This window comes from Urocitellus parryii, chromosome X, assembly GCF_045843805.1.
Source record: "Urocitellus parryii isolate mUroPar1 chromosome X, mUroPar1.hap1, whole genome shotgun sequence".
In the NCBI taxonomy this organism is placed as follows: Eukaryota; Metazoa; Chordata; class Mammalia; order Rodentia; family Sciuridae; genus Urocitellus; species Urocitellus parryii.
The window spans coordinates 32,317,826-32,331,448 of record NC_135547.1 but is presented as its reverse complement, the minus strand read 5'-3'; the positions used below and the strand labels follow the sequence as shown (position 1 = coordinate 32,331,448).

The following is a 13,623-nucleotide window of genomic DNA, read 5'->3' as shown; positions in this document are numbered from 1 at the left end:
AACAGTGTACTAACCATTTAAAAGGTACAAAATTTTAAAAAAGCACACACACACACACATATATGTGTGTATACATATATATGACACACTATTTCCCTCACATTTTGCATTCTGCTTCATATGTGAATTGCAAAGTTCTTAAACTATGCTTCAATTTTTCAACCATTTCAGTCACTAATCTATGAAAAGGGTCAATAATAAATATAGCTGTATCGCGTATGTGGTGTGAACTGTGCTTAGTGCTTCCTATGCATTATTTTATACACTACTTAAAACAGACAAAATAGTTTACAGGAGAAAAATTAAAACTCAGAGAGATGAAGCAAGTTGTCCACTTTCATACTTCCTGTGATTCCAGAACCCAACATCTTAGCCATCAAATTCTACTACCTTCCTACTAAGTATATAAGAAAGTATACAGAAAACTTTGTTGAAATGAACTATTCTTTAGAAATGTATGACTGTTCTTAAAAGGTGAGACCAAGAAACAAAACTCTAAAACTCTCTTATCCTCTTTTACTGAACAGAATCTAAAAGTAGTGCACACATAGATTATAAAGACTGTCCCTTAATCACCATCCTTAGTACCTATCTCTTTATAATCTTTAAGTAGTAACACAGCAATATGACAATGTCAGACCCTGCAAACTGTGCCTGGCACGAGACAACAAGAAAGTGGAAAAGCAATCATGAAAATTAATTGAAAGATTTAGTGTTTGACTTACACCATTTATTTTCATCCCTTTCTTCATTTGCCTTTTTCTTCTTTATCATTCTCATTTGGAGAAAATTAAATGATTACTTGGTAACAGGCACTGCTGACCTGTTTATAATACATTCTCAAACTGTGGAACCCTTTTACCAATGAAGCAAACTTTGACAATTTTCTTCTAGTAGGGAATACTTCAGTGGCCAGCAATTAACAAAATAATTTGCATACTGAACGTGTTATAAACAAAAGCAGCTTGAAAGTTAGCAAAGATAACTTCAAATCAGTGAGATAGACAAGTGTACATAGAATAGAGCAAAGCTTTTTTAAATTTTTTTTTTAGTTTTAGGTGGATACAATATCTTTATTTTTATGTGGTGCTGAGGATGGAACCCAGTGCCTTACAGGTGCCAAGCAAGCACTCTACCACTTGATCCATAACCCCAGCCCCTAGAGCAAAGCTTTAACTGCATCAGCTGTGCTGGTTCAAGTTCATGGTCACTGTGTCCTAATAATCTCTCTTCTTAAAGATATCAGTTCCTTGACAAGCCCTTCACTATCCATCTTAGTTAATACTCACCAACATCAGGGACTGAACACATTTTAAGATTTATACCACTATCAAACACTGTGTAGCCTTGAATTAAAAGAAATTGAACACCATAGAGAAAACATTAATATCCATTACCTTTATCACAGATCATTATGGTAATTTAAGACTATGAAAATGTATGAGTATTTGACTAAAAGAAGAGATTTTGGCAACAGAGAAGAGTTTCAATGGTTACTTAATGGTTACCACAGCTGCCCTTAGAAGCTGACACTTTCTCTTTAGTATTGTTTTTTATCTCAAATTTTCATATAAATATTGCATTCTAAAGTATAATGTATGAGTTTGTTTAAATATTTTTACATATTTTAAATTAACTACTAGTTGATGCTCTCTTAAATCTTTGTGTAAAACAGATACTTCAAGAAAATGCAAGCTGTCAGGCATTATGGTACACATCTGCAATCCCAGCAATTTGGGATGTAGAGGCAGGAGGATCACAAGTTCAAGGCCAGCCTCAGCAATGTAGTGAAACTCTGTCTCAAAATTTAAAAAAAAAAAAATGGCTGGGTATGTGGCTCCATGATGGAGTGTCCCTGGATTTAATCTCCAATAGAAGAAAGAAAGAGAGAGAGAGAGAGAGAGAGAGAGAGAGAGAGAGAGAGAGAGCCAGCCAGCAAGTAAGTGTAAGCCAGAGGGGTACAGGGGGAGAGGGAGGGAGGGAGAGAGGGAGGGACAGAGGGAGAGAGGGAGGGAGGGAGGGAGAAAGAAAAAGAAAAAGATAAGAAATGCCAAGGCACTCCATTTTGTGTCTCCTGAGGCATACTACCATGTTGTTAGCCTGCTCACTGAGTACTTGTGCTATAGTTTGAGGGAGCCCAAACTAGTGGAAAGAGCACTGGACAAAGTAAAAAGACATAGCCAGGAATGGTTGTGTACACCTGTAATCCCAACAATTCAGGAGGCTGAGGCAGCAGGATCACAAGTTCAAGGCCCACCTCAGCAACTCAATGAAGCCCTTGGAAACTCAGAGACTCTCAAAATTTTTAAAAAATTAAAAAGGGCTGAGGATGTGGCTTACTGATAAAGCACTTCTGGGTTCAATCTCTGGTACCAAGAAAAAAAAAAGTAAGAGAAAAAAGAAAACATACCAATTGCAATTTATAAATATTGATAAGGGAAATCAATAAAAACTATGCTTTTTAGTCTAACTGGGAAGAAAAGCTTGTCAAGATGTTATTTAATATTGAAAGGGAAGTTAGAATAATTAAAAAGCAATTCATGTAATAGACACTAAGGAAAGTTTTCAATTGACACTTGGATTTCCCTTTGTTTTTTCACTGTTTCTGGTAGTGCTGGGAATGGAACACAGGATGAAGCACATACTAGGCAAATTCTCTACCACTGAGCCATGCCCTCGGCCCCTTTTGTATGTTTTTTATATTATTTCAAGAGTACAAAGGAAAGTGAAGGATTATAACATAGACTCATGCCCCCATGTAACCATGCATGATGCTAGAGCTGCTAAAGGCAGGAACCATGTATCATTTGTTTTATACCTTTCTTCTGCTTTTAATACAGACATCCATACACTTAGTTATATACATTAGTGAAAAAAATGTTTAGCAACTTCAAAGCACAGGCGTCTAATCATATTAAATAAATTCTTAACTGAATTCCACCTCCCCAAAAAAGATTCTCTTGTCCTAAAGAACTAGTTGGTCTTAAGTAACAAAATAAAAACAAAAATCAATAAATAAATACTCTTCATGGTACTAAAGAGAGCACTGAAAGGCCTGGATCTTTGCTTTGCCATATCTGCTTTCCTATAAGATTAGGACAATACAGCTAGCCCTCTATATTCAGAGTCATTGTAGGACTAAATAAGCATGTATCTACATGGTAACCATTTACATGGTAACCATTATGAGCAAGCTATTGGGAAAGATAAAGTAATTTATTTACCTCCCTAATCTCTACCACCCACAGCAACAGCTTACTATGTGCAAGGCTATGATTTAAGCCCTTTACTGTGAGGTTTACAATCTCTTATCTGAAAACCTTGGTGCCAGATGTGATTCAAATTCAGAAATTTCCAAACTTTTAGATAGGCAATAGCCTGCATTAGCTACATATTATGTTTCAATAATGCTAAACAGAAAAGTTCCAAACTGGGGAAAATTAGCAATTATGTAATACCCCACTAAGGTCTGTGGTACTATCCCCATAAACATATTACTGATACTATAGCAAAAACAAGAAAAGATTAACAATAAGTAGAATAAAGACTATTAATGAAGATCACAAATATTAGTTTGAGCAATGTTTTGCTACCACTTGACATTTAACCTACCAAATTAATTTTTTATAATTTTCAGAACTTTTGAAACTTGAAAACTGTTAAATTGTGGGCCTAGCTAACACATCTGATCCTTACAAGTGCCCTAACAGGTAAGTTCAATTATCTCTATTTTACAGATGTGGTGACTCAGGTACAGTGTTTTAGCCAGATTTTTCACCACTGTGACCAAAATACCTAACAAGAACAATTTAGAAGAGGAAAATGTATTTGAGGCTCATGGTTTCAAAGGTCTCACTCTATAGATGGCTAGCTCCATTGCTTTGGGGCTCAGGTGAGGCAGAACATCACTGTGAAAGAGTGTGGTAGAGGAAAGTGGCTCAGGACATAGCCACCAGGAAGTAGAGAGAGACCATTCCACTAACCAGGGACAAAATATATGCCCTCAAATCATGCCCCAATGACCTGTCTCCTCCAGCCACATCATATATGCCTATAGTTACCATCCAATTAATTCCTATCAGCATATTAATGCACTGATTAGGTTAAAGGTCTCATAACCCAGTCATTTCACCTCTAAACTTTCTTGCATTTTCTCACCAATAGCCTAGCTCCACAGCTTGTGCTCTTAACTTTGTTTCTAAATGACCTCTCTCAAAAACTGTTTCAGAAGACAACCAGGAGCCAGATGAGATGGCACATGCCTGTAATTCTGGAGACTCAGGTGGCTAAGGCAAAAATATTGCAAGTTCAAGGCCAATCTCAGCAACTTAGCAAAACCCTGTCTCAAATAAAAAATAAAAATGAATGGGGGTGTAGCTCAGCGGTAGAACACCCCTGGACTTGATACCAAGTACTAGAAGAAAAAACCTCAGAGGTACATGTGAGAAACAAAACAGTATTAATTTATATAAGTGTCCAAAAATAAGAGAAATATCACAAGGCAGTATATATTCATAATTTAATAACTATACAGTATACACCATATGCCAGGTGCTCAGAATGCAATGATGGGAAACCAGACATGGTTCAGGTAACCTTCATGGAGCCAGAGACCAATGCAGAAGAGTTCAGGCATCAAATAAGATAATCATGACACAACAGGGCAAGTGTGTGCCTACTGCTCACATTCAGAGGAGAAAGAGATCAGGCTCAGGGGCAGATGCTGTAATAGTGCCTGATATTTAAACTGTTCCTTGACAAGTATTGGGATTTAAAATGACAGAAAGGAGAGGTAAGAGCTTTTTTATTTTATTTTATTTTTTTAGTTGTTGATGGACCTTTATTTTATTTATTTACTTACATGTGGTGCTGAGAATCGAACCCAGTGCCTCACACATGCTAGGCAAGTGCTTTACCCCAGCCCAAGGAAGGGCTTTTCAAATGGATGGCATAGTTTCCATTTGAGAAGCACCCATTGTGCACCTACTGTATGCCAGGAATAATGCTAAATAGAAAAGTTCCAAACTGGGAAAAATCAGTTGAAATTAACAGAAATTTATACGAGAATAATAAATACATGTGGGAAAGTAGACTGGGATCAAATCATGAAAGACCCTTGAGTGCTCAGTTTAGGAGGTGGAACTTGACTCTGGAAGAGCTGCTAAAGAATTTTTGCAGGTCATCCCCCAACAATTTAGGATTTATCCCGTGGGACTTCAATTGCCATCTATGTTCCTATTTGGGAACATCTAGACCTCGAATCTGAATTGCTTTGAAGTAATGGCTCAGAGCAATAAAATTAATTTAAGCTTCAAACATTAGAATAACCCTAATCTCTCCAGGAATAAAAGTATGGAAACTGAAAATGTTGGGAAGGCAATAGTTAAAGGGAAATGGAAAACCTCACTTAAAATTCCAAAGGCCATGACTAAACTTAGGATATTCCTTTTATACAGAAATGAAACTTCCAACCTTCCCAAGGAACATATTCCTATGAAAAATAAAACATCATTCTTTGAAAAACAAGCTCTTAAATTTAACAGTGATCTGATTTGAATCAAGTTGATGACAACTTACCTTGCAGTACAGGTGACAATGTGACAGTGGAAAGTGGACTACTTTTTAACATACTCACCTCAAAGTCCCATTACCCCACCCTTTAACTAAGCAGAGTAGAACGGAATCACATATTGATTTAGCATACTTAATCAAAGAATCTCTCACTCTCGGTTATTAATGTAGATGACTGATTAGCTGAACATTCTATTTCTCCTTAGCAAAACATTTATTTTTTTAGTTCCACAGGCTTACATTTTATTTTATAGTCAATTGCTTCCCACAGAAAACACTCTTCAATGACTTCTCACTGTTCTGAGAATCAAACTCAAATTCTTTCTCAAAGCTTCCAAGTCTTATCTATTAGCTGACTCCATCTAAGATCTCTAACATCTTCTGTAACCATTTCCCTGCCCAGCTCACTAGGTAGTGCCATTACTGGCTTTCTTTCTGTTCTTCATAAACTGCAAGCCTGATTTCCTGCCTCAAGACCTTAGTTCTTACTCTTCTCTCTGCAAGAACGTTCTCTGGAGAATATACACCCATATCTTGACAAGGCAGACTCATTCTCTATTCTTTTTCAGGTATCTTCTCAAACATCACCTTCTCTAAGAGGCTATATTTGTTGGGATTCTCCAGAGACAGAACCAAGAAATATGCACATAAATAAATATGTAGGGGAAATTATTAAAGGAATTGGCTTACACAATTATGGCAGCTTAGAGAGTCCCAAGACAGGCTATCTGCAAGCTGGAGACCCTGGGGTGCTGGTGGTATGGCTCAGTCAAAGTCCAATGGCCTCAGAACCAAGGAGACAGATGTTGTAACTCTCAGTTCAAGGAATGTTGAAAGCATGAGAACCCAAGGGGCCCCTGCTGTAAGCCCTGGAGCCCAAGTCCAAAGGCCAGCAAGCCTGGAGTCCTGATGTCCAAGGCCACAGAAAGAGTCTTTCTCAGCTCTGGGAAAGACCAGTTCACCTTCTGTATTTGTTCTCTCTAGCCAACTGGATACTCCAGCTTTCTGATCCTGAGGGAGGATCCTCCCCCACATAACCAAGCAAAGTAACATACTGATCTCTGCAAACACCCTCACAGACACACCCAAAATAATGTTTTACCAGTTTCTAGGTATTCCTTATCCAGACAAATTGACACCTAAAATTAACCGTCATAGAGGCCTTCCCCCACTTACTTAAATAGGCCCTTCCTTGTTCTCTGTGTCACATTCCCTTATTTTCTTACTTGTTATTACTACAATCTATAAGGATATTCTTCATTTGTTTATTTATTTTTTATCTATAACCTCTAATAGAATATGATTACTGTCATGTTCCACAAGAGCAATGATTATGGCTTACAAGTTTTAAGTGTGCCTAATACAGGGTCTTGGCATACAAAAGGCACTCAGCTGATTTATAAATGAATTAATAAATGAATGAATAATATTCACAAACCTAATTGCTGCCAGGCACAGTAGCACACACCTATAATCCCAGGGACTCAGAAGGCTGGGGCAGGACGACCTGAGCAACTTAGCAAGACCCTGTCTCAAGAGGGCTGAGAATGTAGTTCAGTGTGTCAGAGCAACCCTGGGTGCAAAGTCCAGTATGAAAGGAAAAAAAATAAAAAGCTGATTGCTATGAGTCTCTTTAAATTGGTAAAGTCATTTTTTCCCCTAATTTTCAGATGTATTCTCTAGGGCTCTTCATTTTTCCTACACTCTTTCTACACTTTCTGAAGTCCGATGATTCCTGCCAAACTGTTGTATTATTTCATAGCAATAAAAATAGAGTTCAACTGACATATTACTTGAGAAGTCAGTAGTATATTAAACATCAAAAAATCAAACAGTTTGAAAATTGGTTAGTCTCATTTCACTACTGCAAGTCACATTACATGAAGAAACATAATTGAAAACAAGAAAGATAATACAATAGCAAACTGCAATTACACTTAATAACACCAGAAATATCCATTTTGATAACCTCTAGATGTACCAGGAGAGCTATTAAATATATATTGAGGAGTCAGAGCAAAATGCTTATAGCTAACTCACATCCATGTTTTTCTTCTAAGCAAACATAGTTTTACAATATAATCACATCAGTAGTAATTTTAGCTTGGATTCAGTATTAATAAGAAACACAAAAGAAAAAAGTAACAAAATGGTATGCACTCTTATCCTTGAAATAGTCACAAGTTTGTATATCTTTTGAGGATGGGTTGCCAAAAAAATCAGACCTATAATGGTGGGCCTATTAGAACAAGTACTCTCTCCCTACAACATTCAATTTTTAAATAGAACTTAAGTGAGCTCAGGAATTTACCAAATGAATGGGAAACAACACTTTCACCTACAAGTTATCTAACTAAATTGATATCCAATAGCCTTTACTGCTCTTGTGAAAACTACTTTCTTCATAACGTCAGCTAAACTCTACAGGGTCACACCACACAATTTAAAATGTGCTTATAAAAATGGCAGATTAAAGGCCTTGGGCAATTGAGACTCTTATTTATCTATGTTAAAAATATATCATCTGATGTTGTAGCAGAAAGTATTCTCATTGAAGTGCTACCAGGACAGTGAAATTTATCGACTATCTTCGTTTACAACTTGGTTTCTTCTGAGATTTCTGTCAATTAGTTCACACTGTGTCAGTGGCAACACCTGGTCACCCATCAAGCAAACAAATCTATCACTGTTAATTTTAAGGATTTTAATAAAAACTTGCAGTTAAGGGAGCTAATATTTTTAGATATAAAATGATGTCATGGCTACTTAGTTCATTTTTTCTCAGTTTTCAAATTTAAGCACTAGATATATCCTATTTCCAAAAACATAACCGCATACATCAGCATGGGCTTGTTTGCTGGTATTTGCCTCCCCTTTCGATGTCTCCATTTAATTTTCTTTATATTACAAATGAACCTCAGTATGAGAACTAAAATAGCAACTGCATGGGGAGAAAGTGATAAGCTGAAAGTAGGAGTTTGGGGCTGTTTTTTAAAAAATAACTACAAGGTTTTAAAATGCTGTTTCTGCGGGGTTTACATAAATATGAGTCGTACTGTATGAAACTGTGGCTTCTTTTAAAGGGGAGGGTACAGGTACCCTCCCAACAGAGGCAGTTTTAAACCTCCTCCAAGTGTCTCAGTTCCTATTCAATGTGCTTAGTAACCAAACTATATTAACTTGAGTGACTTTTTTTCTCCCTAAACCATTAAGGTCCTCTCAACTGCATTAAAAGGATGAGCATCCTAATTTACAGATTCAGGAATGGAACTAGGCATCACAAACCCTACCAGTTCTCCCTCTGTCAGGCCTGTTTAGCATCCTGGAAGGTTTAGGATCATGTAGAAGGATTACACACAAACATATATACACACATTTCAAACGGCTATGGTTCTTGAATTAAGTTATTGAAAACTAGAAAGACATTTTTAAAGTTCCTTAATAGATATTTACTAAAGAATATTTAATGAAGGAATGATCCCACCACTTTCAGTAAACGCAGGCTAAGCTGTAAGCCTCCAAAAAAAAAAAAAAAATCATTAGTCAACTGTGATTAAACCAAAAACAGCCGAGACATTCAGAGCTAAGGATGTTCAAAACTAAGTTCAAAGCTTCCAGGAAAAAAGAATGTGCTCCTAACTTGGGAGCCAGCAGCACAGCCTCCCAAGTTAGAAGATTGTGACGAAGGGATGGGTTAAGAAGGCACAAAGCAGAAACTGTTAGAGGGCCGAGATGGACATCGGAACCCCAGACTATCAGGGCAGCGACCTAGAAGCCCAAAGAAGATCTTGGAAAGATGACAAAGAGCACAGGAAAACTGGGTTCTAGGATCCTAGAAGAACCCAGGTATCTGGCTGGGTCAGAGGGACCTGGAGTTGGCAAAGGTGCAGGGATAAGGGAGCGCACCAGCACGCGGTAGAAAAGGCAAAAGGGGGGTGCGCACAGAGCGAAGCGGATTCTCCGCCCCAGTGTCCCTGATGCAGATCAACTCTTTGCCTTGCACCACGCGCACCGCCAGGTCCCGGAGTCAGGGAAGCGGCTAATGGAACCCCTGTGACTTCAACAACCTGCCTCACCTTGTTTGCCGCGTCCCTGCGCCCCAGCCGCTCGTCCGCCAGCTGCTGCGCTCCGAGGGCCGAAGAGGGAGTAGCGCAGCGCAATCAAGGCTCGCTCCTGCTGCGAGGCACCAGCACCAGTACCTCTGCACCCCTGTTCGCCCAGGCCACTTCACCCTGTCCTCAAGCAGGAGGAAAGCACAGACCCTAACCCAAACGCCGCTCCAGTTATTTCCAAAAGTCCCCGTTCCAGGCTTCCTGGGAATGAGAGAGGAGCTGCTGCGGCCGCAGCGGCAGTGCCTCCGCCTGACCTCACCAGGGGATGGGGGGGGGGGGGATACGGGAGGGGGGCGGGAACCCAGCTGGGGAGGGGAGGGGGGAGTGGTGGGAGGGAGCGCGCGGGCGGGGGAAACATGGCGGCGGGGGTGGCCCCGGCGGCGCCTGCGCGGGAGGCCGGGGGAGCTAGGGCTAGGACCAAGTGTGGGGTCAGAGCTGAACTCCCTGGCCAATGCGTGGCAAGGCTGGGCCCGGAAGCAGGATGACTGCCAAATGGCCCTCACGCCTCTGAAACCGGGAAACTCGGGTGTGAGCCCACATGGCTTCTAGTACCCAAGAGGCAGAAGTGAAAACTGTCAAGTATACAGGGACAACAGAGCAGCCGCCCCAGGTTAGCCAAGGAGGTCATCCGTGTGTCCTGGCAGCCTGGATCTCGGCCTCTCATATTCACGGCAAGGCCCAGGTAAAGGGTATTCTCTGGAAGCAGTGCCACTTTACCTCAGTGAAGCCCACACCTCAAAATAAGCCTGACCAAGTTTCTCACAAAACTGTTCATCACTCTCCTCCTCCCTAATGGAGTACAGCATTATTAAGAAAGAGAAAGAATAACAACTACAAATATAGCAGTTTGACATTTTACTGTTTACTGTTAGCCAAGCTCTGAACTACCAACTCTCTTAACTCTCATAGCCACTCCGCAAAGGATGCTTTATTATTATCTCCATTTTACTAGTGACAAAACTGAGGTGTAAAGGTTAAGCAAATTGCCCAAGGTTACAGGACTAGTAAGAAGCAGAGGATTTCAAGCGGTGTGATTCTGTCACCCAAGCTCTTTACCGCTGTTACACTGATTCCAAACGCTGGCGTGACTGCCCTAGTTCAGAATCTCCATTCTGTCTTCCCAACTCTGTCACCCTAGCCCCCAACAAAAACCCCTGGTCAAGCCAGTTTTTCCCCTTGCCTGTCTTCTATTCATTCTTCACCTTCTAGACTGTTACAGCCTGGGGCCACCTTCTTACATTTCCTGTCTGGTATCTTTTCTCCAGGTATTTTCTGACTCCTCTTTCAAAAAATAATGGGAGTTTGCTCTTAGAAATCATTTAATCACTCTTTGGGGGTTCTATGTTTTAAGGGAGTGATGGGGTGAGTGTGGGGACCTGTAGTTATATGTTTTTCCCTAGTATTTCTCCCTTTGCTTACAAGTACACTGATCCAGGATCTTTTTTTTAAAAAAAAACATATTTTTAGTTGTCAATGGACCTTTATTGTATTTGTTTATGTGTGGTGCTGAAAATTGAACCCAGTACCTCAGACATGCTAGGCAAGTGCTCTGCCACTGAGCTATAACCCCAGCCCCCTGATCTAGGATCTTAGATCTCAATATTGCTCTCTTGTTATTTCAACTTCCATACATTGGAATTATAGTACTGTGATAAATTTTAGGTGAATTTAAGAATAACCCAGCTACTCAAAAACTTGCTAAAACTAAAGATAATACCATGTTGTTAGGCTTTATCAAATTGCTGGAAAGAGATGAGAACTCCAAATATATATGGAATTTGCATTATTACCTTTTATCTTTCAGTTTATTCAATCCAGTTCACCTTTGTTAAGAGGAATTCATTAACTTGCTTCTCCACTGTGCTTATTCAATAATCATTTATACCTACATCACACAGTCAAAGCCTATTAAGAAGAAAATACCTACAACAGAAGTTTACAAACTCATCAAGATGTGTTTAAAGCAATCAATTTCACTATGTATCCCAAAACTGGCATATATGTTAAAATAAACCCAAATTCAGTTGATGTACGTCCCTTCCATAAAAAGGTTCAAGTGCACTTACTTTACAAAAATTTGTCCAACAGAAATAACAAGAAAATGGGATAATGGGTTGTGAACCAAGGAAGCCTTATTCCACATAAAGACAAAATCCCCCAGAGTTCATAACATGGGTGTTGGGATGAGGACAATTATGGAATCTGCATTTCATTTTGGTCCTAATCCAAAATGAACTGAGACTAAGGTATTACAAATATTCAATGGGAATCCTGCTATTTGCATAAGGACAGTTTGTCTCAATAGTTAATCTAGTAATAGAGCACTAGACTTAGATTCAGAAGACATGTGTTATATAATATAAAACTAGCCCCTTCACCTCTTAGAATGTGTTTTCCTAAATTTTGAGTACATAATAATAATACTGACCTGACATGCTTCACCATATTGTTTTCAGTTTCAAATAAGAATGCATATGAAAGTACCTTGTAATGTTGTCAAAAATAAATGTAAGGTGATGATTTTGTTACTTGTGGGCTGATTGACCATTAAGATTGGAATGTAATCATCAAAGATTTTGCATGTTAATCTGAAGCTAAAACTGTCAAGAACAAGAAAAAGGGCTGGGGTGTAGCTCAGTGGTAGAGCTCTTTCCTAGCATGCACAAGATCCCGGATTCAATCCTAACCCCCCCACCCCCACCCCACAAAAATAAACAGAAAGTATCTGGAACACAATAGTATGACAAAAACCTGAAGAATATGTGCATGTAGCAGAGGTTCAGGAGCTAAAAAGAAAGTCACAATGAAATATCACTGTGCCCCCCCCATTCAATGTTGAAAACCTAACTCCTAGTATCTCAGAATGTAATCATCTTTGGAGATAAGGTCTTTAAAGAGATAGTGAAATTAAAGTGAGGTCCTCAGAATAGGTCCTAATCCAATATGATTGGTGTCCTTACAAGAGATTAGGACTTAGATGTGTGCACATAGAAGAAAGACTGTGTAAGGACACAGTGAGAAAGTGGTCACGTGCAAGCAAAGAAAGGCTTGAGAAGAAACCAAACTGGCTAACCCCTTGACCTTGGATTCCTAGCCTCCAGAATTGTGAGAAAATAAATCTCTGTTTGTGTCATCCATGTGTCTTTTGTTATGGCTGCTGTAGCAATACAATGGCAGACATTCCAAAGCTAGCTACAGTAGCCATTGTGTAAATTATAATTAATTTCTGTGTAACAAATTGTCACAAGCCTGGCTATGTAAAACCACACACATTTATTATCTGTTTCCATGGATCAGGAGCCCAACCATTACTTTGATGGGTGTACTCAGGGGCTCAAAAGGCTTCAATCAAGGTATCTCATGTGAAGCTCAGAATCTTCTTCTGAACCTATTCAGAAGATTGTTGGCCAATTTTAGTTCCTTACAGTTATATAATTGAGATCTTTAGCATCTACAAGTTCTAGAGGTTCACCCTCTCCACAGGCAGTGTACAACATGGTTTTGTTTATTTGAGGCTAACAGGAAAACTTTCTCCCTGGGAGTGGCTCTATCTCTCTCTTAAGGTCTTTTACTACCAGATCAAGGAAAGCCCACCCAGGATAATCTCCCTTTTTTGTTGACTCAAAAAAATCAACTGATTGGATACCTTAATTATCTCTGCAAAATCTCTTCATGTTGGTCATATAATATAACCTAATCAGGGGGATGATGAACCAAAAAATTCACAGGCCCAAACCACTCTTAATGGGAAGGTAATCAATATACAGAAATCTTTGGGTCATTTTGGTTTTTGTTTTTCTTCTTATTATTGTTGTTGTAGGGGATTTTTGTGTGGGTGCTAGAGATCAAACCCAGGGCCTCATGCATGCTAGGCAAGTGCTCTCCCACTGAGCTACATCCCCAGTCCTAAGGAAGTATACAGAAAATAAACACCAGAAGG

General features: G+C 39.2%; 1 protein-coding gene across 1 annotated transcript in view; it reads right to left on the bottom strand.

The window, feature by feature from the left end:
* The window catches only part of Klhl13 (kelch like family member 13), a 178,271-nt gene extending 168,346 nt beyond the window's left edge, over positions 1–9,925 (bottom strand). Inside the window, exon 1 of the mRNA XM_026413623.2 lies at positions 9,648–9,925. The gene's annotated coding sequence lies outside the window, so the exon portion shown is untranslated. The remainder of the gene's footprint in view (positions 1–9,647) is intronic.
* Between the last annotated feature and the right edge of the window lie 3,698 nt (positions 9,926–13,623).